Source organism: Stegostoma tigrinum, chromosome 4 (assembly GCF_030684315.1).
Source record: "Stegostoma tigrinum isolate sSteTig4 chromosome 4, sSteTig4.hap1, whole genome shotgun sequence".
NCBI lineage: Eukaryota > Metazoa > Chordata > Chondrichthyes > Orectolobiformes > Stegostomatidae > Stegostoma > Stegostoma tigrinum.
The window spans coordinates 55,300,829-55,327,076 of NC_081357.1; the positions used below are offsets into that span (position 1 = coordinate 55,300,829).

At 37.7% G+C, this 26,248-nt stretch overlaps 1 protein-coding gene across 1 annotated transcript in view; it reads left to right on the forward strand.

The window, feature by feature from the left end:
• The first annotated feature begins 1,386 nt into the window (after positions 1-1,386).
• The window catches only part of bach2b (BTB and CNC homology 1, basic leucine zipper transcription factor 2b), a 276,692-nt gene continuing 251,830 nt past the window's right edge, over positions 1,387-26,248 (forward strand). The window contains exon 1 of the mRNA XM_048531765.2: positions 1,387-1,750. The gene's annotated coding sequence lies outside the window, so the exon portion shown is untranslated. The remainder of the gene's footprint in view (positions 1,751-26,248) is intronic.

A 26,248-nucleotide genomic window follows, 5' to 3' on the forward strand; every position in this document is an offset into this window, starting at 1 on the left:
AAAACATAGTTTACCAGGCAACCACACACAAACCATCGTGTGGGTACCGTGAATGACAAAATGTTTTCTTGATGTCAAACGTACCCCGCACTGAACACTGTAACATTTTCCACTGTAAAGGTCACTGAGGAGAATAAACGCGCCCACTCTAGGATTTCTACAATACCCTGATCCCGAGATTGAAGTTTATGGACTTTAAAAAAGATGAGCTTTATTGTACTGCTGCTCAAACCCGGTACAAACTCAAAGCAAGCACTTCCACTGCTTTGGTAGAAATATGACAAATGAATCGATATCTTTGTTAAAAACATGTCTTTAATCGTTTACCACAAACGAATTGTTGGTTTCACCGGCCGAAACAATTTTATTAGAAAACCTAATTTCACATTCGACGCACAGCCAGAATTTTGCAGTCCATCATTTGCTTACACACTAATTATTATGATCAAATCGGGTTTTTCGCAACGAATTAGTTAAAACTAATACCAAATTTCATTGACAAATCTGTATAAGGGGTTTGTGAGTACTGTTAACCCATTATACGCAAACGATTGTTTATTCGCTGGCCGCGCAAGGTGCGACTGAAAGCAATGTGACTGTGAAGCGTTCAGATTGTATTCGCAAGTGGTGATATGAAGAATGCATTAAAGTATATAGTTTCCAAATAATAAACGAAGCAATAGATTAACAGCACATAGTGCATTATGTTTTTGTAAGCACTTTATGTCAAGCAGAATGGAACATAGCAAGGAGCAGGAATAAAGCACTTAGGAGATTTTTGTTTGCAGGTTGTTGCGGCACTTCCACGCTACCCGACTGCATGCCTGAGCAGAATGAATGCGATGGGCTGGGAAAGGGGGGGGTAGCCGGTGAAGGGAGAAGGAGACTGTCAATCACTCAAAGGGAACCGAGCACGAGGAACAAGTAAAGCGTACACTGACGCGGCGCGCAGCCGCTTCTCACACCAGCCCCCTCACCCCCGAAAAAGCACACCGCCAACACGAACGCGCGTGCGCCAGTACGAAACAGAAACCACCGCACATGCGCCCGTCGGACAGCGAGTGATGGAATCCCGACGAAGCGGAGCGGAATGCACGCATGCGTACCAGGTCACAAAATCTTCGGAATGGAGGAGCGTGCACGTTGAGCCTGCGGCGCGGACGTGGGTTTTATTGGTGATGGAAGGGAATGAGAATGGGCGGGAGAGCGCGCTGGCGGCAGGGTGCGCGCGCGTGCACGGATCGCGAGCATGATTCGTATGTTCGACATTCCCCTGGAGCGTTCCCGGGGTTTGCAGCGGCGGCGCGTGCGTCACTCTCTCTCATACACATACACACACATAGAGCGTCAGCAGCAGCTGAATGTCAACAAGAAATGAAACCAAGTGAGAGTGAGTGAGAGAGGGAGGAGGAGTGGCGGCGCTGCACGGCGCAGGGTGGGGGGCTTGCTTCGTGCTCTCTCTCACTCTCTGTGTACAGTTCAAGATTGCAAGCTCTTCACGTCCACGTTGTGGAGAAAGAGAGAAGCAACTAACCTATTGGAAAATATAACTCAAAAACACGCCGCTCGCTCTTTCTTTCTCCCCACTGCGCACACACACTCAAAACAAGCCAGCAGCCGCGCTTGATTCACCTCAGCTCCGCTCTCCCCGCCGGTGCCCAGGCTCGTTTTGGAAAGCACTTGGCGCACAGGATCATGAGGTATTTGTTTTGAACTTGGAGCTGGCTTGAACATAGTCGAAAGTTAACCGGTAAGGAGAATGCAATGTGTTTATTTTTTAAATGTGGTTGGGAGGGACGGTTGTGAGTAAGAGGGGAATGTTCGTGACCTCTGTGATACAAGTGGCCGTACTGATGTGATTTATTGTAGAAAGAGAGGAGGCAAACCAGCCGTACTGACAAGCATGGTTGCTGCTTGTTGGTTCGAGCTGTCACGATGCGGACATGCTGAGCAAAATTGGAGCGCAGTCCGAGTCGAGGCCTTGACCGAGCTCTAAACGGCCGCAGAAAAAGGCATTAAACGCCTACCGCCTTGGCATTTGCTCCAGATTCTGCCAATACAATGGCATTCTGCACAGATCTTGTTCATGTTTCGTCTTTCAGAGGTTTGCTTGTCGCAAAATCACACCTCAAAGCATCGTGTTGTGAACATGCAAGCATTTGAATATGCATTCAATATGTTTGTTAATGGCAACAACTAGACAAATGTTGGCAGTTTCTTTGTGCAGTTGCGAATAATATCGAGAATGTTTTCATGTTCTTTACAATCAGTATCTGCATAATACAACAAACAAGCCTGAAATGCAGTGTCTGTGACAATGTATTCTTTGTGTATATAAACAGCAAATGTGTTCGAAGTCTTAATACAATGATGACCATGTTTACACGAAAAGGATTGTTTATCTCTGTAACTGATTTTATTTGTTCCTCTCAACAGTGGCGTTGAGTAAAGATCTCGATTGCTAAGTCGATTCAGTTTGTAGAATTAGGAGAGTGACCATATCTGGAAAATGATAGCTCAAAGAGATTACGCGGTGTCCAATTTTGTCAATGAAAATATATGTATTGCTGAGTGCGCGACCGGGATCATTTCAGAGCGCTCTGGCTAGCTGCTTGCATACTTTCGTTGCAACTTGAGCCATCTTAAAAATGCATATTTTTAATATGCTCCATGAGCTAGAGCTTATTCTCATAATAGCATCAGCACCTTGTACAACTATTGTGGCTGTTTCCTGCATTTGCTGTTTAACAGCGACGATGGCAAAATCTAAGACTTAACATGTACACATATAGAACCAGATATTTTTTTCGGGAATGACCTGCCAGGACTCTTTCAATCATAATTAGAGCTTCTAATGTACGGGGTTACTACAATTTTCCATGTAGTCAGTGTAGTTGTTGAATGAAATATCGCCATTCTGACAAAAGAACGCGCTATGTTCTTGTTTATGCGCCCTTGTGGAGCAAGACATACATTGACAAGAATAGCGATGTTGAAATGACCTGGTGCTGTCATCTTGCCGCTATCAACCTAGATTTGAGATGACGCTGGAGAATACAATTTTGAAACTGTATGACACCAAATAAATAAAAATTCTCTGCAAAGAAGGGCGTTTTTTGTGTCCTTTATGTGATTAGGAGGTAGTGGAAGAGTAAGTATGACTTTGGGTAATATCTTGAGTCTGGATTGTTTACAGTCCAAGCGTCTGGCGTCCTCTATGGTCTTGGCTGAGGTCCCAGTGTTGTAGAATAGGACCGATACGGCCATGTTCCAAACTAGCCCCTATCCAAGATAACTCTGAAATAAAGATCTGACTTTGCTTAAAACTTAAACCGAGGCAATATACAAGACAATTGAGATATTTAGATACCAAAATAAACTTCAGAATTCACCGCGTCAAGCCAACTGTAATAGGTAATGTCTGAATTTATATAGCTATTATTGTGCCAAGATGGGACGTAGAAGGGGCAAGGCTATGCCACTGAATGGAATTGCTCGGTTATGTGATCTAAATCTTAAGATTAACAGCAATTTGCTCATCACATTTCCCTGTTTTTTGGCGGATATGTTCAGAATGAGGCAACTGGAACAAACTATGCTGCATATTGATTTTCTGGTTCAACTAAGAATGCTTACCATTAATTCATGAATCTCGCTTTTAAAAAAATCATAAACCCTAGCATCCAGTATATAGGTGCCAAATATGATTCCAGTAACTGCATTAGCTTTACCAACATTTTATAACAATATACCTTTGCACAGAAGCAGTAGATGGAAAGGTTGCATTTTAATTTATATGTTAACATTACAAACACCTCCAGAAAAGATTAGTTCTGGAATGACCAGAAGTGGATATTTAATATAAAATAACTGCCCAGTTAATGTTTTAAATCTAACAGCATTCTAAACAAAAATGAAGAAATTTGGCAACATTAAAGGGGCAGCAGATCATATCCACAGGTAAGCTAATGTGTGAATAAGAAACATTGAGATTGTTAGGGATGACGTTTCTGATATTCGGGCCCAACGATAAACCTGTCTTTTTCCTGCAGACATCGACTTCACTTGTGTGTATATATAGCGGTTTCTGTTTTGTTTTAAGAATGGCGGCGTTTTGTAAAATAAATCCTTCTGCAACTGTCAATGTTTGGCAATCCTGGACAATGTTATTCTCCATCTACCCACTCCACCGGAATAGACCTTAAACTGCAAAAAATTTAAAAATGTGCCCAAAGGTACATTGAATAACGAGCTAAGAATACCTTATGTAGATCGAAACTGAAACTCCTTCTTGCTTATCTATTATTTCAAAATGTGGCAATGTGTCAGGTACACTTCTGGAAAGCTATATTTTTAAAACTTGAAATCTAAGCATGCATGCTTCTAATTGTAATACGAACGGCTGATTGTTTCACATAAAATACACAACATCCCAAAAGGTCGTTTTTCTTTTCTACAAAGATTTGTTTTGTGGACTAAGTTCACGATTTGTGTTTTATTGGATTCCTCGGAGCCATGCATAGCGATGGACCGATGGCAATTATCTGTCTTGTGTATTACCTATAAAATATTACACACACATTGTCTTGGAACATAGACACTTGAAGAGCCCTGCACGTAAATAATTGTTTTGAAAATGGTCAGATAGATGTGCACAAGGCTGGAGTTAATCGCCTTTTGCACAACTAAGTGTCTTTACTAATGTGTGGTTTCAAAAGTAATCACTCAAAGCTGTGATAAAGAGCGAGCGGTTTGCTGCTTGCCAGTCGAGTTGTGTGTAAATCAGTTATTTGTACGCTGTGTTGAGTTGCTCCCGCAGTTTGTCTGTCTCTGTCTGTGCGTGCGGTGACCGCGCGTCAGCACTTTCAGGAGTCCTGCCTTGCTGCTGACTCACCTGCGCACAGACCAAAACGTGACGCCTGCCCCTCCTCCTCCTCCCCTTATCTCAAACACCCATTGAATCGTCGCAACCCACTCGCCGGTCGCTGGCCGCTTTGATTGACAGGCCGCCATTGCCACTCAGCAGCGACCACTGGCCTCTGATGGCTCAGTAGAACCAATAAGGCCCGCGCGGCGCGGGTCGCTGTGCTGATTGGAGGGCTGGGTCAACGGATGGAAGGCAGTGTTGCGGTCATTGTTGCCGGAGTTGAGCGTTTGGAAAGAGCGAGCTGGCGATCGCCATCCCCACCCCTTCCATCCCCCATCACCCGTGATCGAAGGGCAGCGGGAGCCCATGTGCCTGCCACCCGCGCAATCAATTCATCAACCGTGACTGTACAAAACCGAGGGAGGTCAGAGCTGATCACTGGTTTCCGCCACTCAGTAACCAACTGGTGACTCATCAGCATTGTTGTTACTGATAACATTGTGATGAAACGCTTGGTTGCATCCCCAGCACTTGATGGTGAAAGGTCGGAAAATATTACAGCACCTAAAAGCTCTTGCCGACCAGATCTAATCTTTGTGAATTGCGCGTTCCACACTTCGTGGGGCAGCCTGATTTCGCAGGCTGGTTTCATTAAAATGAGAGTGGCACTGTCTTTCTGTTTTTCTTTCAAACAGTATATATTACATAAATAAGATTAGTTAAACATCTTAAATGTTTTCAATACGTATGAAAGTCATCGGTTTTTTTTGGAAATAGTACCTGCTGATCCACTGAAGCCTCAAAAGACTTATTCAGCATCCAACGTAAACATGCTGTTATATATCTTCCATAGTGACTCACTGTTCACAGCTATAATTCACACCAGCTGGGTGAAATGCAAGAAAGTGAATGAGCATAACAAAACACGAAGTTAGAAAAGAAGGTTTAACCAACCACCTATATAATGCAAATCATGGCCAAATAATGGCGTAATTAGTCAAAGTTGGCAAAATTATGACCCACTGGGAGGACTACCACTCCAATACAGTATAGAGACAATGTTAGACTGACGCAGGCGCTATCTTTGGGATGAAGTGTTAAACTAAGGCCCTGCACACCTCCCTCGCTGGGTGCACTGGATCTAATGGCATTATCTTGAAGAGTTAAGGGACATTTCTCTAGTATCCTGGCTAATATTTATCCTTCACCCAACATTACTAAAACCTACAAAGTCAAACAGTGTTAGAAATATTCAGCAGCCCTGGCAACATCAGTGGAGGAAAAATGTTTCAAGTGAATATGACTCTTCAGAACTCAGAACAATTTGAAATAAAACATGAGTTTTTCTTCACACATTATCCCATACCAGGCTAAGTGTTTACAGCACATTTTTATTTTGCATCTCCATCATATGCGGTATTTAGCTTTATTACTGCAGAACTGATGTTTGAGATATATTGTATGTTGTATTAAGTTGGCTTCCTTATTTCCTGCATTACACAGTAGTCACTACAATCCAAGGTACTTTATTTGGCTATAAAGTATTTTGGAATGTCCTGAGGTCTTAAAAGACTGTGCATAAATACTAGTATTTTTATCCTTTCAATTCAGTGCTTGAATTCTGACTATGTCCTTATTCTCTTTTCAATTTTGTTTGCGGTGGCAGAGCTTTCAGCAGTTTTAGCTATGCACCGTCTTCTACTCTGCTGTTTTTCGCCACCTTCAATGTCATTCTCTGAGCTAATCTATTCATTCAAATACTTAGTACTGCTTTTAACTACTTGTTAATCACCTTTTGCTTCTGAAGTACCTTGTGATATAGTTTTGTTAATCATCATGGATTGGGTTAGAGTCGACATGAATTATGGATTAATTTACTGAGTATTGCTGTAAGTTATGTGGGGTAAAAATACTGAGAATTAAAAATTGTATGTACTTTTTTTTGAATGAATATTTTATTAGCTTAAGTGTTTGAAATGGAGGAATAAAGGGGTCTTTGACTAGCAAGGCAGAAATGGACAAGTAAAGGGCCTTTGACTGGCAAAGCAGATGAAGACAGGAGATCATGCTTTTAGAATTGCAAGTACATTTTATGATGTTAAAATACTTTAAAAAACAAAAGTACCTTCTACATTCTATTGTGGCCTTTACATTGTGTTTATTTAATCTCTCAAGGCAAATTCTTTCTAAATAGTGTTTGATCTCCATGATAAACAAGCCAAATATTAAGTCTTTCAGTTAGTTTGCAGAGGTGAGAGACTTTTTCCCTCAAAGACAGACACATAGGTACCATTTGATCTATGAACTTGAACATTAGAGTTAAGATGAAGGTGTACTAACATGTAATCCTTGGAATATACTGTTTCAGTCTTGGAATAAACAGACAGTGTTTGTCAATATGATCTGATTGACTTGCAAAGCCATCTTAAGGAATTTATTAGGCTAATTATCTGGTGTCGTGTGCTATTCAGGCAGTTGTACGTTGGCACTTGACTTGTTGGCATGTGGTTTTTGAAACTAGCAATTTGTTTTTTTTGAAACAAATTTGTAAAGCATTATTACATTACCTCCCTATTAAAAGTCTTGCTTACAGTTCATTGCCTCACATACTTGTGATACTTCTCTGTTAATACTTTTTATGAAGTGTTGATACTCAACAAATTCTACCAGCCATGGTTGAATTTTTTTCAAATGGTTGATTCCAAGTTTTCTCAACAGCTTGGTACAGTGGTTCAGACAAACCAAAAGAGTTCAGTAACTCATATGTATAAATGTAGGAAGTTATGCTTAGAATTTGCATAATTTACAAATTTCACATCTTCTAGTTCCATTAAAGATGAAAAGCAAACATAAGTGCTTTATGGTTTATTTTACTGTCTTTGAGAACATAATCCACTATGCATCCCAAATTAATCTTTACCAAACAAAACCAGGGTACAGCTTTGACTACTCATTGACTCCTGCATTTGTTTTAAGTTACTGCAGCAAGCAATCCATCTAGACTTAAGAAGTCTTACATCTTTTAAGTCCATAGTATTATAGCATAAAAAATCAATTGTGTGCTCCAGATCACATCAGGAGGGCATATTATGAAGTTTTACATGCTCAAATAAGGTTTACAGTCAAGTTTTTGTGATGGTTATGTCTAATGTGCATTGGAAGCACAGAAACAAAACTTTCACCCTAATTCTTCTATTTTATTAAATGAGGCACTCTCAAACTTAGCAAAAAAAAGTGTAATTTAACAGACTTCACATTAAATGTGATCTTTAACTTAGTGCTGGCAGAAGCACAAGCAACATGTAAATACACTTGAGGAAAAATGTGTAAAGACCATTTAGCAGTGTTCTTGTTACGTATTGTTCAGAGGCGCAGTTGTATACTTATGAAAGGAACATGAAGATGGGACTTGAACCTGGGTCATTTGGATTAGAGTTGGAGATGCTATCACTGCACCATCTAAGTATTCAAGCATTCTTCTTATATACTTTTTAATCAGCCTTTTCAGAGATATTATTATATGCCTCTGGAGCAGGCAGGACTTGAACCTAAGTCTCTGACCAGAGGTAGATACATTACTTCTGTGGCCTGAAGCATTATTGTAACTCAGCGGAATATATCATTAACAGGTGCTTATAGGAGCACAAACAAAGACTTTTTTCAATTGTTTCAAATAATTATCAATGAACTAACAGACATAAAAGTGTATGTAAGCTGAGGAAGTTGTAGATTCTCTACTCACTGCATCTAATTTATGGTATTCAAAATGACTTCATACAAACAAGCAACATGCTTAAAGTTGAATATCACATTCAATTTTTGAATAAGGTAAACAGAACAATCAAATAGTTATTTTACTTCATGTTTGTTTTCTGCTGAATTTCAAAATTTTTAGAACTAAAGCAGTCAATTTTCATTAAATTTATTTCCATCTCAACCTTTCTAAGACCAAATTTTTCTTAGCCACATGGATATAAATCAGCAACTCCATTGCATTTCGCTTAAAGTTTGTGCCCCTATTTTGGTAAATTGATATTTATAAAAATTATGTGTAGATGCTGGTGTTGGACTGGGGTCGACAACATCAAAAATCACACGACATCAGGTTATAATCCAACAGGTTTATTTGAAGACACAATCTTTTGGAGTCTTGCTCCTTCTTAATATGTCAGTGAGAGAGATGGCAACAGATACAGAATTTAAAAGCAAAGGATCAAAGGGTCATAGAACTGATCTGGATGTGTTGAGCAAACCGTCATCTTGGGTTTGTGACCCCTTTGATCTTTTATAATAAATCTGTTGGACTATAACCTGGTGTCATGTGATTTTTGACCTTTTAAAAACAATGAATTTTTGAAATCAAAAGTAATATGTTTTGATTTTTAATATAAAAATAAAAAATAGCATTCTATAATTACAGATTAGTCATATCCTTCTTTTCATGACAACAATTCCAAAGCCATGTGATATTTTTTGTTCACATGCTGCAGATTGAATCAAAAACAGCAAAAAACTGTGGATACTGCAGACTTGAAATAAGAAAAGGTGCTTGAGAAATTAGGCGAGTCTGTGGAGAGAGAAAGATAGCTTACATATTGAGTCCAATATAACCTCTTCAGAAAAACTGTCATTGTTCACTTTAAATTAAGTTAGTTAACAATTTGCAATTCCCATCCATCCTTATGATAAGAAAAGAATGACTTTTGAACTATTTTTATATCTCTGATTTTAATTTGTACTTATTTACCAAAATTTAAGGATATAAAAATAATCTGATTGCATTTATGTAGCATTATTTATATCCCTACAGACTCTTGAACCATTTCATTTAATTTTTAAATTATAGTTGCAGTTGTTGTCTGGGCAGCTATGGTAAACAGGTTGCATGAAGCAAGATATCTAATACAGCAAATGAACAAATAACTGGATAATCTTCTTTTGGTAGTGTGAAGGAGAAATGTTGCATAGCCCTGGTATTCTTCAAATAGTACTATTGACTCTTTGATGCTCAGTTCAAGAGCTGACTGTGGATGTTTAGTGACTCATTTGAAAGATAAGAAAAGTTTTTAAGTTTGAGTTTTTATGAGACATGCAGGTAATTTTATTGGGCCTGAAGGGATTTATGCAAATTTTAAGTTATGCTATAAAGTATCAGTTAATAATCACAGTATGCTTTGAAAGTTTAGTAAATGAGTACAAAATAATAGAAAATACATTACGAACCGTAATAGTAGATATATTACATAGTAAGAAAAGATTCAAGAAAATAAAGGTATTTATAGTCAATGGATTATTACTAGTAATTATTACTATTATTATTAAAATTATTACCACTTAAAAACTCAACACCTTTGTTCTGCCTTGGTGTGAACCTAGTCCTCATGTTCAAGCCCTGATGTGTATCTTCAACCCATGATGCCTTGACTCATAGTGGTGAAGTTGCTACTCAAAGAATCAAAAGACTTATTTAAACTTTCTGGCTACTGATAATTGAAGTGAATTGAGTTGGCACATAAGAAAAAAACTGTGATGTTTGAATATGTATCATGCAATAATTTGGATTTTGTAGCATGCCTTATATCTAGATTCATACCTCCAGGTGCATCAGTGACATAAGGAAATGAAATGCTCCAGCGAAGGAAGTGGTGATTTGGTGGATCAAACACAATTTTGTTCAAAGAAAGAAGGGTATTTCTAGGAGAAACAGTTATAAGGTTCCAGCAATGTTCTGAGAATTCATTACTTTAATGAAAAGATGTACACTTCAATATTTCAGACTATTTTTAGTTTGTGTATTCTGGCAAATCTATTCTGCCTTTATTTTCTTGAATCTTTTCTTACTATGTAATATATCTGCTATTACTGTTTATAATATATTTTCTGTTATTTTGTACTCATTTACTAAACTTTCAAAGCATTCTGTGATTATTAACTGATACTTTATAGCATAACTTAAAATTTGCAAAAATCCCTTCAGGCCCAATAAAATTACCTGCATGTCTCATAATTCTTTTGTCTATTTTTCCAGTGTTTTTTAAAATCTGATTATTCTGTTTTGATCTCTGTTTCAGATTGAAATAGTGCAAGAGAGTGGGTGGAAATTTTAGTTTTGATGGGATTTAAATGAATGTTGCAGATTGGTTACCCGTGGTGCACCCTACTTGATTTTTGTTTCCATTGACTTCACATGAAGAAAAATTCTGAGGGATTTAAAACGGGCAGCTGATTCAATCCATTACCACTTGTGAGATGGTTGACTGCAGTTGAATATTTTGCCCAATATTTCATGCTGCTGTCTTTATCAGTCTGAATAGTTTTTACTTTGTGTTTTTCTTTCCATTAAGTTTGTTGTTCCCTGTACTTCCTTGTTTTAAACACTTCTCACTCCTCATGTATTTTGTGATGAACTTAATTTTTGGTAAGGGCGCTAAATAGCCATCCAAGGATTGATTAGTAGCTGATTTCTGGTCTGTTATCAACTGGACACAGTTTATAAATGTGGTCTAACCAATGAGTTGTATATGTATCACTTCAGGATTTTATTGTTGTATCTATGCCCCTACTTTTAAAATCCAGGCTCCTCATATGCCAGTACCCCTTCACCAAACACCATGTGTTTTTAAACACTTGTGTATCTAACTGCCAAGGAGCTTCCACTCATTTCTTTTCTTCATTCATTCTTCTTCTCACAACTTCCCCCACTCCAACTGATTCACTTCACAATCCTTTACATTACAGTTCACCTAGATCTATCTTCACAATCCACTAACCTATGACTTACGTGGATGAAGTTGTCTTAATTATTAGTCATGCTACCTGTGTGGAAATTCTCATTTCATGCTCAAAGCAGTAATAGGTCCAGCAGAATCCTGTTCATGTTCCTTCAGCCCAAAAGCTATCCATTAAGCACTACTCTCTGTTTTCTACCTTTTGACTGATACCATCTTCATACTAACAGATTTCCTCTAATACCGTGTCCTTAATTTTATCAAAAGATTCTTTAACTTATTGAAATTGCATAGGCACATCATCCACTTCTTTCCCATTGATACTCTCCTGTTATTTTTTTCAAAAGATCCTATTATACTTGTCAGCCATAACCTGCCTTTTATAAGGCAGTTAGCCATGCTAGTTAACGTGAATTTTGCATTGGCAACCATTCATACCCAAATAAGTTTGAAGGAATATGGTCAGATTGTGGTCTGTATTTCTTCGACAATTAAATTTGTAAAGTCCCTTTCCAACGTGCAGTAAATTAGTTTTAGAAATTTTTAAACTGTGAACAATTTTTCTTACTTTCCCTTACTTTTTTTGTTCTGTGTTGTAGTCTGGTCTTTCTTTCCCTTCATTTCTGTTTCTGTAGGTGTGACTCTAGTTCACACAATGGCTTTGTTTGCTATATTTCTGTTTATTTCTCAATCCTTAACCCTCATTGGTCATGAATAAAGATGGACTGTTATATCTGCGATTCTCCAAGGTTGCAGATGCTGTTTTGACCCACATTGCCTGATTATTAGCTTACACATTTTTTTCTGGCAACCTTCTATATGCTGAATATGTTGATATATTAGTTATCAGCTTTGATGAAGTATTGTGATCAGGATATTATCTTCATTAAAGTGGGCATTTGGTTTTGCTGGTGAAACTGCAAATGTTTTTTGAGGAAGTGAAGCCTCTGTATGAGGCAGCTTTGGGTAATTAACACCTGTTTATAATTTAATATTGTAGAGGATTGGATTAACAATGTATCTCTTTCAAGGTGGCTAATCTATTACGTCTCATTGACTTTAGATTGCTTTGCTGAGTTTCTTCTTAAAGGCAAGGCTATTCAAAATTGTTTATTTTCATTGATGATAAGTTTTTGTGATTGCACTTAAAATCATTGAATTATTACAGTGTGGAAACAGGCCCTTTGGCCCAATGAGTCCACACCAACCGTCAGAGCACCCCACCTAGACCCGTACCCCAAGAACTCACCTAATCGACACTCCCCTGAATACTTTGTGCAATTTAGCACAGCCAATCTACCTAGCCTGCACGTCTTTTGACTGTGGGAGGAGACCAGAGCACCTGGAGGAGACCCACGCAGACATGGAACTTAGAAACTGAGAGATCAGGATATCATAAAAATTCACTTGTCTCTTACATCTAAATACATGTTTCTATAAATTATTACGCATTTATAGTTGGGATCAATAAATTCAATCGACAGTTTCAAGTTTTGCTTCTGTTGATTTACGTTTTCTGTTGCAATCCTTTTCAGGATGGTAAAATGTAGTTAATTTTAGGGGCTGTGCTGGTTCATGAATTAATACTGTAAATCAGACAAACATGAAGGTGAAACTTCAGTTCAGATCCAAATGCATAGTTGCAGTTAATCAGGAGTCCTGGAATGATCCTTATTATTTGTTAATAAGAAATAAATGGAGAGGCAAACATTTTTCACCCTCCATTTCTGGCATACAAACAGAAATATTCGGGCATTAACACCACAAATAACAATGTTCTATGACATTGAACCATAGAACCTCACAGTAATTCCTTTTAAATAATTAGTAAGAGAAGCAGAAGCCACATGAGGAAAGCTTTTTTTCATGCAGTGAGTGTTTAAAGTCTGGAATGCACTGCCTGAGAGATTGTTGGATGTAGATTCAATTCAAAAGGGAATGGGTGTGTTATTAGAAATGGAAGAATGTTCTGGGTTACAGGGAGGATGTGGGAGAATGACGTTTAGTGAATTGCTCATTCAGAGAGCAAGTGTGGAATACAAAGGGTTGAATAGCCGCCTTCTGCGCTGTAACAATTCTGTATTTCTGGCTGATTTCTGTTTTACAGATTTTGTTTTTCAGAAAATGTCTTGTATGATCTTATGTTTCTGTCCTGCATGTACAGTTTTGTCACATAGTTTCCCTTCTTCTTTTATAGCTCTGTCTTTTAGCTTAATGTTCATGTTATGCTTACACTCTTGTACAGTGATAGAAGTTTCCACCATCGCTGCCACCTGCCCATGGCCCCCTCCTTTTTTGTCATCTGATCCTTCCTGAAAATGTTCCCAGTACCTTTCTCCTTTACAACTATGTTATTTTATCTATTCATTGTCCTTAATGTTTGGAAATCTGATGAAGACAGTAATGAGCTTGCCGATGATGATGTCTGCATTCAAATAGCTTGCTGAAACTCACCATCTAAGCTTTCACATGAAGAATAGGTGTCTGGCTGAAATATAGGTTGATGCCCACTCATAAGAGACAATATTTCAGTCAGTTATAGAAGGAACGAAAATCTATAAATGTTGTTCGGCTCTCCAAGAAGTGGTTGAGTATACCAGTTAGGTATTTGTAATAACTGTTGTTGAGAAACACTATATTTGGTGACTGATACTAATTCACAAGTAATAATTGAAAATAGCTCATTGTAGGAAATCTTTCCTAACCCTATGGACTGTAGTGAAAGTCTTTTAGTTAATCCTTTATGCAAACATATGGAATATTGTGTATGACCGTGTTATAAGAAGTGAAGACATGGCTAAACACTGGATTTCTCTGATATCATTTCTCAAGAAACTAGATTTCTGGAATCCACAGCCTAGTCTTCCAACTTTGCATTGTTGTGCATAAAATGGAAATTTGGTTATATGTAGCGTATGATTTTTTAAGTATGTAATTAATGGTTGCAACACAGTAATCTTACTGAACTTCAATTACAAGTATTTCTCCTATAACACAATAGTTGGGTTCTTTTGCGACCTCGTGTTATAGGGAAATCACTATTCTGTACAGTAGAAATTTTGCATTATTCAAACAACGTCCACTAGTTAGTCAATTGTGTTCCAGCCAATTTGTGTTAACGAAACATGCATTATAGCGTGGTTGGAAAAGGTCGTCAGTAGCAAAATGATATTGGGCAGCTAGTTTTTGTGTTATGTTGTTAACAGACAAGATTGCTATGTTTCTCATGTGGTATGCGATGGTGCCACAGGTGACTAGGGCAGCATTGTTGAAGGCAGCTTTGCATTTTTAATGTATGTATATGAGGGTATATACTCAAAATTCGTACTCCATGACAGCCTTGCCCACTTGCAGTTAATGTACCTGCTTTTGAGTGCAATTTTCTGATGGTTTAAAGTTTAATGACTGGAGAGAACATGCATATTACACATTTGAATGTTCAATGTGTAATCCTCCAGGCACAACAGGGTGAGAGTTTAAAGTCAAAAGGCTTTAATCCAGCATAGGTAAGTGGGTTAAAGAAGAGATAATGGGAACTGCAGATGCTGGAGAATCCAAGATAACAAAGTGTGGGGCTGGATGAACACAGCAGGCCAAGCAGCATCTTAGGAGCACAAAAGCTGACATTTCAGGCCTAGATCCTTCATCAGAAAAGGTTTTTTTTCTGATTTTCAGAATTTTTCTGATGAAGGGTCTAGGCCTGAAACGTCAGTTTTGTGCTCTTAAAATGCTGCTTAGCCTGCTGTGTTCATCCAGCCCCACACTTTGTTATCTTGCATTAAAGAAGACCTGTTTGCCTTCAAAGACACAGCACAAAGTGAACCTGTTTAAAATGAGAAGACTTTTGAAATTCTGAAGTCAGTTGATGGTCCCCTGAATTCTCAGTGGATGGTTGCTTTAAGTTTAGCACTAACCATAGTCCTGTTAGCATTGCCTCAAAAAGATGTAATTGCAAATGTCAATAATAATGGTTAGGAAAGGGTTATTATATGCATTATATTATGTCAGAAGAGTAATTTATTGACTTTATGCTTCAGAGATGGAGGTTATTTTGGAAATCTGAGTACTTTTGTTGCACAATTCCTGTTTTTTTGCATAACCAGTTGGAAATTAATGTAGTTAACCATCGCTGTGTTTCACAGTAGTTAACTTATAAAAGCCTCTTAGCACCATGTACGAGAATACAATAATGATAATTTCCACTAGTTTGTTTCATTGGCCAATGCAGTTTGTCTTTCACAGGTGCCTTAAATGTTGTCCAAAACTTTTACTGGAGTTGCTGAGTGGCCTGGCTGCATGCAGCTGATACAACAAGCCAACCAGTCTGTCAATGCTATGGAAAGAAGGTCCGTGTTACAATCAGCCCACCAGCAGATGCATCGTAGGCCATCATCTATACCTGGAATCAGTTGCCATTCCTGTCTCCTGCTAGACATTATGATAAAACACATGTAGTTTTCTTGTTGTGCTTTCAAATTTTAAACAAGGTTTCACAGTTCATTGATTTGGTTTCTGTCTAGACTTATAATACAGTTATGATGATGATTAAGATTGGCCATAAATTGAACAACCCTAAAAGTCATTAATATACCTGGAAAAGAAAACAAAAACTTGCAATTCCGTAATTTTCTTCCCTAAAATAGTTAAACGTTTTTAGAATAAAATCACGAGTCTCAAATAGATTTTTTTAATCCATTCAAACTTTGAATACCAAGTACTGCTTGACTTTAATTTTCTTCATTTCTGAGAACTGATTTGTTTTGCAGAATACCTGTTGTTTCTGTAATGAAGTATATAGATTGAACAGCTAAACAGGAGTTTTATGGTGGGTGACCTCTTTTAATTATTTTTACAGCAATTGATGTGAGACAAAAGTGCAGGGTTTATTGTTCATATATTATGACAGTAGAGGGTAAATTTTATTTGGAAGAGTTTTGCAATATTACCTTTTCCAAATGTTTTGACAAAAAGTAAAGAAGCTTCACCCCCCACGTTCTATCATGCATTAAGAATGGGTTATAGACTTTCATGGCTCTCCATAAGTAAAAGATTGCATTGAATAGTGTGCCAGAGTCAAAGAGCCAAATAGCCTATTCCTCTTCCTGTTGCTAATGAGTGCATCAAATCACCCTTATTTATAATTTCTGGCAGTTTCATTCCACCACAGCTCTGTAGCATCTCCCAGTTCCACATACCAGTTTATGCAAACTCTTCTGCCTGCTTACTGTGTATTCCCTTTCCTTTTCAAGGTAGTCAAGCTTTCAGGGGTCCTGGTCCTGGTCCTGTTCTGTGTATCCACATTCTGCAATCTTTGCTATGCCTTTCTGTTCACGTTCTTCTATTATTACTTTGTTATATGAATGCAAATCCTAGCTGTTGAATCAAACACTTCCCATGTTGTGTTCCCATCGATTACTTTCAGGGCAGGTATAACACAACCCGTATGCAGAATAAAGCTCATTTTTTTTCTGCACCACCCATTAATTCACCTTAGTTCCAGAAGGCTGCCTATATCAAGATGGCATTTTTATATTTAAATCTAATATTCTTAATTAGTGAGGAAGTTCAGGTATTTTTATGCTGTTGCTCATTTCCACAAGGAACAACATTTCAATGAGTCTGGGAGAGTTTCTTCCCAGAGATGGTAGGAACTGCAAATGCTGGAGAATCTGAGATAACAAGGTGTAGAGCTGGATGCACACAACAGGCCAAGCAGTATCAGAGAGCAGGAAGCCTGACGTTTCGGGCCTAGACCCTTCTTCAGACAAAAAAGCAGGGTCTAGGCCTGAAACGTCAGACTTCCTGCTCCTCTGATGCTGCTCGGCTGCTGTGTTCATCCAGCTCTGTGCCGTGTTATTCTCAGATTTTCATCCCATCATTTTTGGCAGTATTTGTTGTTCAGTCTGTGAATTTCTAAGCCACCGTCAAATTCTCTGTGACATGAATCTCCTATACAAATTTGGCCTTGTATTTGAGTTTTAAGTAACTGATTTCTAATCTGCTGTGCAAACGATTTGAATTGTAGTAAATTTGTTTATATGGAATTGCAGCATACTTATTGCATGTCTGCAACATCTGTTTGTTTGAAACAGATTACTGCACTCTTAAAATATGACTAATTAAAGTTAATCAACTGGCACTGTTGATCAGTTCTCAACTCTGCATGATAGTAGTGCTAATTAACTCAAGTACACTTACTTTGAGTCCAGGATATTATTTTTGGAATCATTATCAAGCTCCTACTGTAATTCTCCCAACGATAAATGGAACACCTAGGTTATACTATTTTGTTCATGGAAGCAGATTGGAAATCAAAATGCCCCTCTTCCACAATCTGTGACAGCAGCATGAATTATGTACCAGTTGTAACTTTCTTTAAAATAATTGCAAAATTGGAAGATCAACCTTTTTTTTCACATGCAACCAATTTTATTTTGCAGCACAATCTCATTTAAACATTGGAGCCCAGACTTAACCTGTATGGTGAAGTGATAAGATGGGGTAATGATTGATACTCATTCAGCTGATTCATACTAGACAACAAAGTGTGGGGTGGATGAACACAGCAGGCCAAGTAGCATCTTAGGAGCACATTGGCCTGCTGTGTTCATCCAGCCCCACACTTTGTTATCTTAGATTCTCCAGCATCTACAGTTCCTATTCTCTCTGATTACAGCTGATTCATACTGTCAGGTTTAACTGTTCCTTCAATATATATTTCCCAGATGATGCATTCTGATGTAAGCTCTCTGCTCAAAATATTAATTAACCTTTATTACAAACAGAAAATGCTGGAAATACTTCGCAGTTTGGACAGCATTTTTGAAGAAAAAGAGAGACAGGTCAATGGCCTCCCAACAGAATTTACCGTTCTTTTATGCAATAAATTACCTTTATTTCAAGTTCATTACATTTTCCCCACATTGTTTAACTTTTATTTCAGAGTTTGGATGCTTACAATTTACTTTTAAATTATCCTAGGAAATATTATCACGACGCTCATTAATTTAACAATAATTTTGAAACACCAAATCACGCAATGGCAGTGGTTAATCTCATTGATGTTAGTCAGGATATTTTGTATTATTGAACTTTTCATTATGCTCAAACAATGCATCAGTTTAAATGATTAACTTCCTTTCCTGATAATACAACAATATGTACTGATATACAATTCATGATCATGCCTTGTACTTCTACGTTGTTCAATAACAGGACTCCTCCACGTTTGTGTCTTTTACTCTTAACCCAATAAAGTAATGTTATGTAAATATTTTGGGGGAAGAAAGTGTAATTTCACAAACTGACACATTTTTATAGGATCCTAGAATACAACAGCTTTCCACGTACTTGAAAAAAAATCTTTGACTATCCTCCGGCTACTGAACCTTTAGCTATCTGGAACAACTTTTTCCCCTTATTTGTCCTATCAATGCCATTTATATTTTGACCCTCTTAATCAAATTTCCTGTTGTTCTTCTCTGCTTTAATGGAGAGTGGCTATAACTTCTGTTACCTCTCCACATAGCAAAGTTTTTTTGTATCATTGATCGCATTCCTGTAAATTTCTCCTGCACCCTTTTTTTAATGACCTGGCACGCAGCCTAAAATTTAACATACGGAACCGAATACAATTGAATCTTAACTAGTATTTTAACATTATAACTTCCTTGCTTTTGAACTCTACTATTAAAGGCAAGGATCTCCATGTTTTTTAAAGGTCAGATGAACTTGTTCCGCGATCATCCAAGATTGGTGGACGTACGCTCCAAGGTGTCTCTGTTCCTTCACCATCTTTAGAGTTGTGTCGCGTAGTTAATGTTGCTTCCTCCCAGTTCTTCTTATCAAAGTGTATCACAATGAATTGATAACTAATTTTTCTCATGTTGGTGGGGTTGACATGAATGGTTCTTAGGTTTTATAGTAACTTGTAAGTTAGCTGTTTTGTAGCCATAATTTTAAAAGGAGAATATATTAAAGATACTGACATACATCTGATAACATACAGAAGTGTAACATATATCTGATCAAGAAAATTGGATTATATAACACTAATGCAGTATTAACATGACTACGATGATCCACAACTATACACCCAGGTGAAGCACTGAAATATAAATTTTTTTTGACATTGATGCTAGTATAACAATATGGAATTAATTTGGAAACTATAATATTTTGAAGAAAACACAAAAAAGATGTCTTTTGAAGAACAATTGAATGGATATGAATCTGCAAAGTTGCATTGAGCTGTGTCATCTTTGTGTGCTGTAATGTTATGCCTTTCAGTGAGCCTGCAAACATATAATTTTCAGTGCTGTGGTAATATATTTGAAAAGAGGCATTTACTTTCAAATATGCAGGTTTGGAAAATGTGCATTCAGTAGTACCGTTTTCATGTTTCGTTTTTGTGAAGAGCTGTTTGAGAATTCAAATAAATAATTAGTATCTTGCAGAAAGGCCAAAACTGATGCCAAATGGCGGATTATGATATGATCAACCGTTCTCCAAGGAGAATTTTTCTGTGAAATTTTTCTTGGAAATTTTGGGACAGCATGAATATTCCCTGTTGACCCATGTCTGAAATCTAACACCTACGTCTGAATTATTATTTACTTAAATTATTTTTGTGCTGTGTTCAGCAGTTTCAAGTGTGTCAAGATTTTGTCGATGAAAAGTTTGAGAACATATGTCAGTGGTTGTAAGCAAATTTTCTAAGATGGTATTTTTATTGTGTTTGAAATATATATATATATATATGTATGTATATATATCTATTTTGTAGATATATCGTGGCTCATATGATGCAGCTGGAAAGTGTGTGGGGACTGTCTGCTTCCTGTGAGATTCATACAGGTGGTGGGGGAGGGACAGTGAAAGGGCGTCGCACCCACTTCCTTTGTCGTACATAGTGACATACTGTAATCCACCAGCTCGTTACAAGGCTGAATCTTTTTGTGGTAGCTTCTCACTGCTACTGATTTGCCTGTTGTAGGTGTGTGACTAAACTTGTGGTTAGATGTGCCTGTTTTGGTTTGAAGGTTTGAAACCCATCTTGAATCTTACATTCCCACTTCAGCCTTCACAATTTTTCCATAACCCCTCAAACTAAATATATCAAAAAATGAAGCGAAGCTGTACGTTTTCTAATTAGATCAATGTATCTTCTTAATAATTGCATTAGAACAGTTATTTTATGTACCTGGAATACAAATACTGTTACATTCTTTTAGATGCAGACATCAGATCTGGTTGCGAGCTTTTGGGGTTGTATCTGGGGGTTTTAGTCATGAAATAAAATGGCTTTTTTTCAGGGGACAGCCCCCAGATGAAGTTGCTGTCCCCCAGGTAAATTATGGATCTCAGAAAATCTATGGTTCACAAAACACATTTCCAATTACCCTAACTTTTAGATTCTTATATTCAAATTTTTCTAATGCGTAAGTGAATTACAGCACATAAAGTGTCACACTGTATAAAAGTTCTGATAAATGTCTGAAATAAATGTTTGAAATATTTATAACAATTCCATTATTATTATCTGATTGAACATGGGCTTCTGATCTCATAATTGCGCCATCATGATCTGAACATCGCTTGACTTCACCTATGCCACAGCACATCTGACGTTGAAAAACCTCATTCATATTTTTGTTGCCTCTCGACTTGACTGTTCCAATGCACTCTGAGATGTTGTCCCTTATTCTACCCTCTGTGAATTTGAGGTCACCCAAAAGTCTGCTGCCCCTTCTTAACTCGTACTATGCCCTCTTCACCCAGTTTGTGAATCTACAGTGGCTCTCAGTCAAGCATAGGCTTAATTTTAATTCTACTGCTTATATTCAAATACTTACATTGTCTCGTCCCTCTCTTTCTGTAATCTCCTCCAGTCTGACGCCCTCCCAGATATTGGATCGCCTCTAATTTAGCATCCTGTGCTTTTAATCACTATTGATGCCTCTCATTGCCTAGACCCCAAGGCCTGGAATACCATTTCTCCAGCTCTTGACCTCTCTATCTCTCTCCATTGCTTTTCTCCTTTAAGACACTCTTTAAAATGTACTTTCTTGATTAAATTTTTACCATTTGAATATAAGAAAATGTTAACAAGCTACCTTAAATATGTCCCAACACTTTGTCGGTACATTTCAGTCAAGAAGCAAAAACTGGCTAGCATTCACAAATATTGTTTTATCATGATCTCAGGCTGTCTCATAATGCAATTAAGTACCTTTTGAAGTGTTATGCAGATATTTAATATTTAAATCTATCTACTGCATTTTATTTTCAGTCACTGTTAGTGTACTAAATTTCTAAATTATTTTACTATTTTTAAAAACTTTAACATTCTGCAAACATGTTTCCATATTCCAGTCATCTCCAGTTTGTCACATTCTCTTTACCTGTCATCTTTGCAATGCTGTTCAGATTGATTGACCATGTTTGCTAAATTACTGCAGCTTGCAAAGGATATCCTAACTATCAACTTTACTTTTGTTGTGGATTTTAATAATGCTTTTTCAGCAATCCCAGTACTCTAAACTTCATTATGAGTAAAATTCTATGCTCATGTTTTTATTTCCACCTCACTAAACAACCCCTTTTGGTCAGCTTGTGTAATCACTTGGAATGCCACAGGAAAATGATAAAGACCTTTAATGAGCTGTCACATGGAGGCGATTCTTCCAGGAAAGTTCTGCTCAGTGTAGCGCTCTTGTGACGAAGTTGCAGTGTGCCTGCTTCTGAACCAGGAGACTTAAGTTCAAGTCCTAACTACTCTAGAGGTGTGTTCGAACATCTCTGTACAGGTTCATTCAAAAATATTTGTATTGTGACCAGTATTACCCGAGTACTGAATTAGACTTGTGCTTTGATTAGATTTCTTGAGATAGAACTGTGACTGATAGTCCTCATCATTGTTATTGCAGGAATGACCCCCAACTGCTTGTGAAGGGGTGGGTTTCTGTGGACATCTGGGAAGATGAATTAAAAATATTTAAGTGTCTTCAGCCCGCTGGAAATGTGCTATCGATCTGACTGTCAAGAAAAGCACCAATTTGAAAATGGTCAACTTGTGCAGTTGATCTCTGCAAAAATTGTTCATTCTTCCCAAAGTGTGGCGCTGGGGTTTGCTTTCTAAAAGACAGGAACAATAAATATACTTGGATCTGCAGAGGGATATTTGGGAGGTATTTCCAATGTTGCAGTTATTATGTTATTTCTAAAAAGTGTGTGATAGAAACTCAAAGGAAGTGTTCATTATCATAATTTCTGCATTTTCTTTCATTATAGAATGTAAAATTCGAAAGGTTTTTGTTTATTTCAGACCTAGTGAGTCAGCGTGAGAGTGCTACAGCAGAATGTAGAGTTCTGTAAGACATGCATGGTACAAATAAAACTCCTCTTGTGTGAGTCATTATAATTTCGAAATACAGTTCCTTGCAAACAGATTACTGTTGTCTTTGGCCAACAATCCACAGTAAATCAGCCCCAAATGCTTGATACTACTTGTATTTTTTCACAAGTCACATCTTGAAGTTACTCCACGTTAAACACTCAGTGCTGCCAGGGTGAAATTTAACCAGTTTTTGAACGTCATACATACCTTGAGATATAATTACAACATTTATCTCATTCTCTTGGCATTTTCTCATTGTCAACTTGGGACCATTTTCCTTCAGTTTTCCTCCCTTTCCTCACTCCCCTCCTCGTGTGAAATAGTTGATTTATCATGGTGTGCAGTTTTATGATTGCTCCCAGCTCTTCAGTACCTCTGTTAAGTAGTTGTTCTCTATCTATAAGTCAGGACATCAAATGTAACAAATTATCAAAATTCAGGGTGTAGATTTGTCAGCCTGATTATAATCCTCATCCGATAACTACATGCAGTTTCTATTAGCGATTGCTTGGTCATGGTCCAGAGCACAATCTGGACTTCTTCTTCCTGTTCTCTACCAAAGTTCCACAGAAGATAAGTGCAACACATTTAAAGTTGTAATGCTAATATTCCTAATAAAAACACATAACTGACATCTGCCACTGGAGACAGACGATGTATGACATAAACAAGTGAATAATTAATTTAGTTACAGAGGAGAAAAGTCCTAATAGATGGCATTTCTGAGGACACCTTAGAATCCTAGAATGATCCAGAACAGAAGGAGGGCATTCAGTCCATTCAGTCTGTAATGAGTTTCTGGAAAGCTATCTAATCTTTCTCACTGCTCTTTCTGCAAAGCCTTATAATTATTTTCCTTCGACTATTTTTCCAAATTTAACAGTAGCCAGTGAATGTGCTTCCACTGTCTTTCCATGCAGTAGACTCAAAATCTCAACAAAATTGCTGCATAAACAAAAGAGGATCCTCATGCCACCTCCAGGTTTTTTGCTAGTTACCTTAAATCTATGACCTCTGGAGCTTACTTTCTAACAATATATTCTCTCCATACAATAACAGAAAAATCTGGGTGTCCTAGTGCCTGAATTGCAAAAGTCAGGAATGCAGGTACAGCAAGTAATTAGGGACGCAAACAATGCTATAATTTATTTGCAAAGGGAATTGAGTACAAAAGTGGCAAGAGCTCTAGTGAGACTACATTTGATACAGCATTGCCCCCTGTCTTCAGGGAGAATGTAAATGCATTGGAATCAGTTCAAGATTTATGAGACAAATACCTGGAATGGCAGGTATTCTTTTGAGGAAAGGTTGGACAGATTAGACTTGTAGCCACTGGACCTTAAAAAATTAAGAGGCGACATGATTGAAATAAAAGATCCAGAAGGGTTTTAACAGGTACAAATGGAAAGGATGACTTCTCATATGAGAGAATTTAGAGCTAGAGGTTACTTTTAAAATTAAGGGGTTGCCCATTTAACTCTGGTGAGGAGTATATTTTTCTCTTGAGGACTGAGAGACTTTTGAACTCTATCAAGGGAAGTGGCACTGGATGTAAGTTTGCTCGCTGAGCTGGAAGGTTCGTTTTCAGACGTTTCGTCACCATTCCAGGTAACATCATCAGTGAGCCTCTGGTGAAGCGCTGCTGTTATGTCCCGCTTTCTATTTATCTGTTTAGATTTCCTTGGGTTGGGAAGTGGAAGTAACGTTTAACTTTTATTTAAGGCAGGGATGGTTAGATTGTTGATGAGCAAAAGAGTGAAAGTTTATTAGAGTGGGTAAATGTAGGGTAATAAGATAATTCATGATCTTATTTGACTGGTGGAGCAGGTTTGAGGGGAAAATTGACCAACTCTTGCCCTCAGCTTAAATGTTTACATGTAGTAGCAAGATGATACAGGTCACAAGTGGAAACTCAAGAGTAAGTGAATGGGGAAAGAAATTGAGTTTGTATGCTGCAAAGAAATCCAGAGTTCTTCAGAAGATATCTTAAGAAGCAGAAGGCTATGGAGCTGTTAGGGGTGAAGACATCCTACAAGATTGTGGAAAGCATGAATTTATGGAACCCATATTCAGTCGTAATAGTGAGCTGCATTGGAAGCTTATTGAAAGATAACAGGAAGTGACATTAATTGAGGGAAATAGCACCGGTGCATTCACAGAAGTTTGCTGAAAAAGAAATCTATCATATCCATGGTAGCTGAACACAAAGCTTTAACTTGGAGAGAAGATGACCCTTCACTGAGGCCTGAGTGCCTGCACGGTTATTGCTGGGGGTAAAAGGAATGAATCTTTCCTTCTGTTGCTTATAATGAAACCACTCAAATAGTTGGTGTTTTTCTTTTGTGTAATGAATTTTGATGTTGTTCTGCTAAGTATTCATTGCCATCCTCTTGTGAATATGTTCAGTGACTGACCTCCAAGTAAATGCACAGAAAAAGAAAACTTATTTCAATTGGGATCTGACTTGCTCAAAGGGGATCATCAGCTGGGATCATATCATTTCGCACCCCAGATTTTTATCCTTCTTGGAAGGCTTTACTGTTTCCTATCTTACATTCCTGGTGCAATACTGTATTCATTCATAAGCCTTTGTCAGCAGTAATCCTAAGTTTATGTATGTAATGTCTTCTCCAGTCATTTTAAACAACTGGAATTTACCCAGGATCATGCACCCATCCTCCCATGCTAATTCACAATTGCAGTTCCCCTTGGTGGTTTCACAGCTTGCAATATTAAAGCTTCAACCACGTTACTTTAAAAAAAAACAAATTTTCATGTCTTTTTTCTGGCAATCAGTGAAATTTATTCCAAAATCAAATTGGCAAATGATCATGCCTCACCTCAGATCCATTAGCTTAAAACCTGTCATTGCCAATTATAGATTGAAGACTCCAGAGATCATGGGACCACTGATTTGCACGAAATCTGTGCAAATCTTAATGCTTTATTAATGTACGAAATATCATTGCACCAAAAAAAGCTACTGAGGACATGTTTGTGAGTTAATAATCTGGATGAAGGAACTGAGGGCATTATTGCTAAGTTTGCAGATCATACAAAGTTAGAGTGGAGAGACAGGTAGTGTTCAGTAGGTAGGGAGATAAGCAGCAGGACTTGGACTTGCTGAGACAGTGGGTAAAGAAGTGACAGAAGCAATACAACGTGGGATAATGTGAGGTTATGCACTTTGGTAGGAAGAGCTGAGGCGTAGACTATTTTCTGAATGGTAAAGGCTTTGGAAGTCTGAAACAAAGG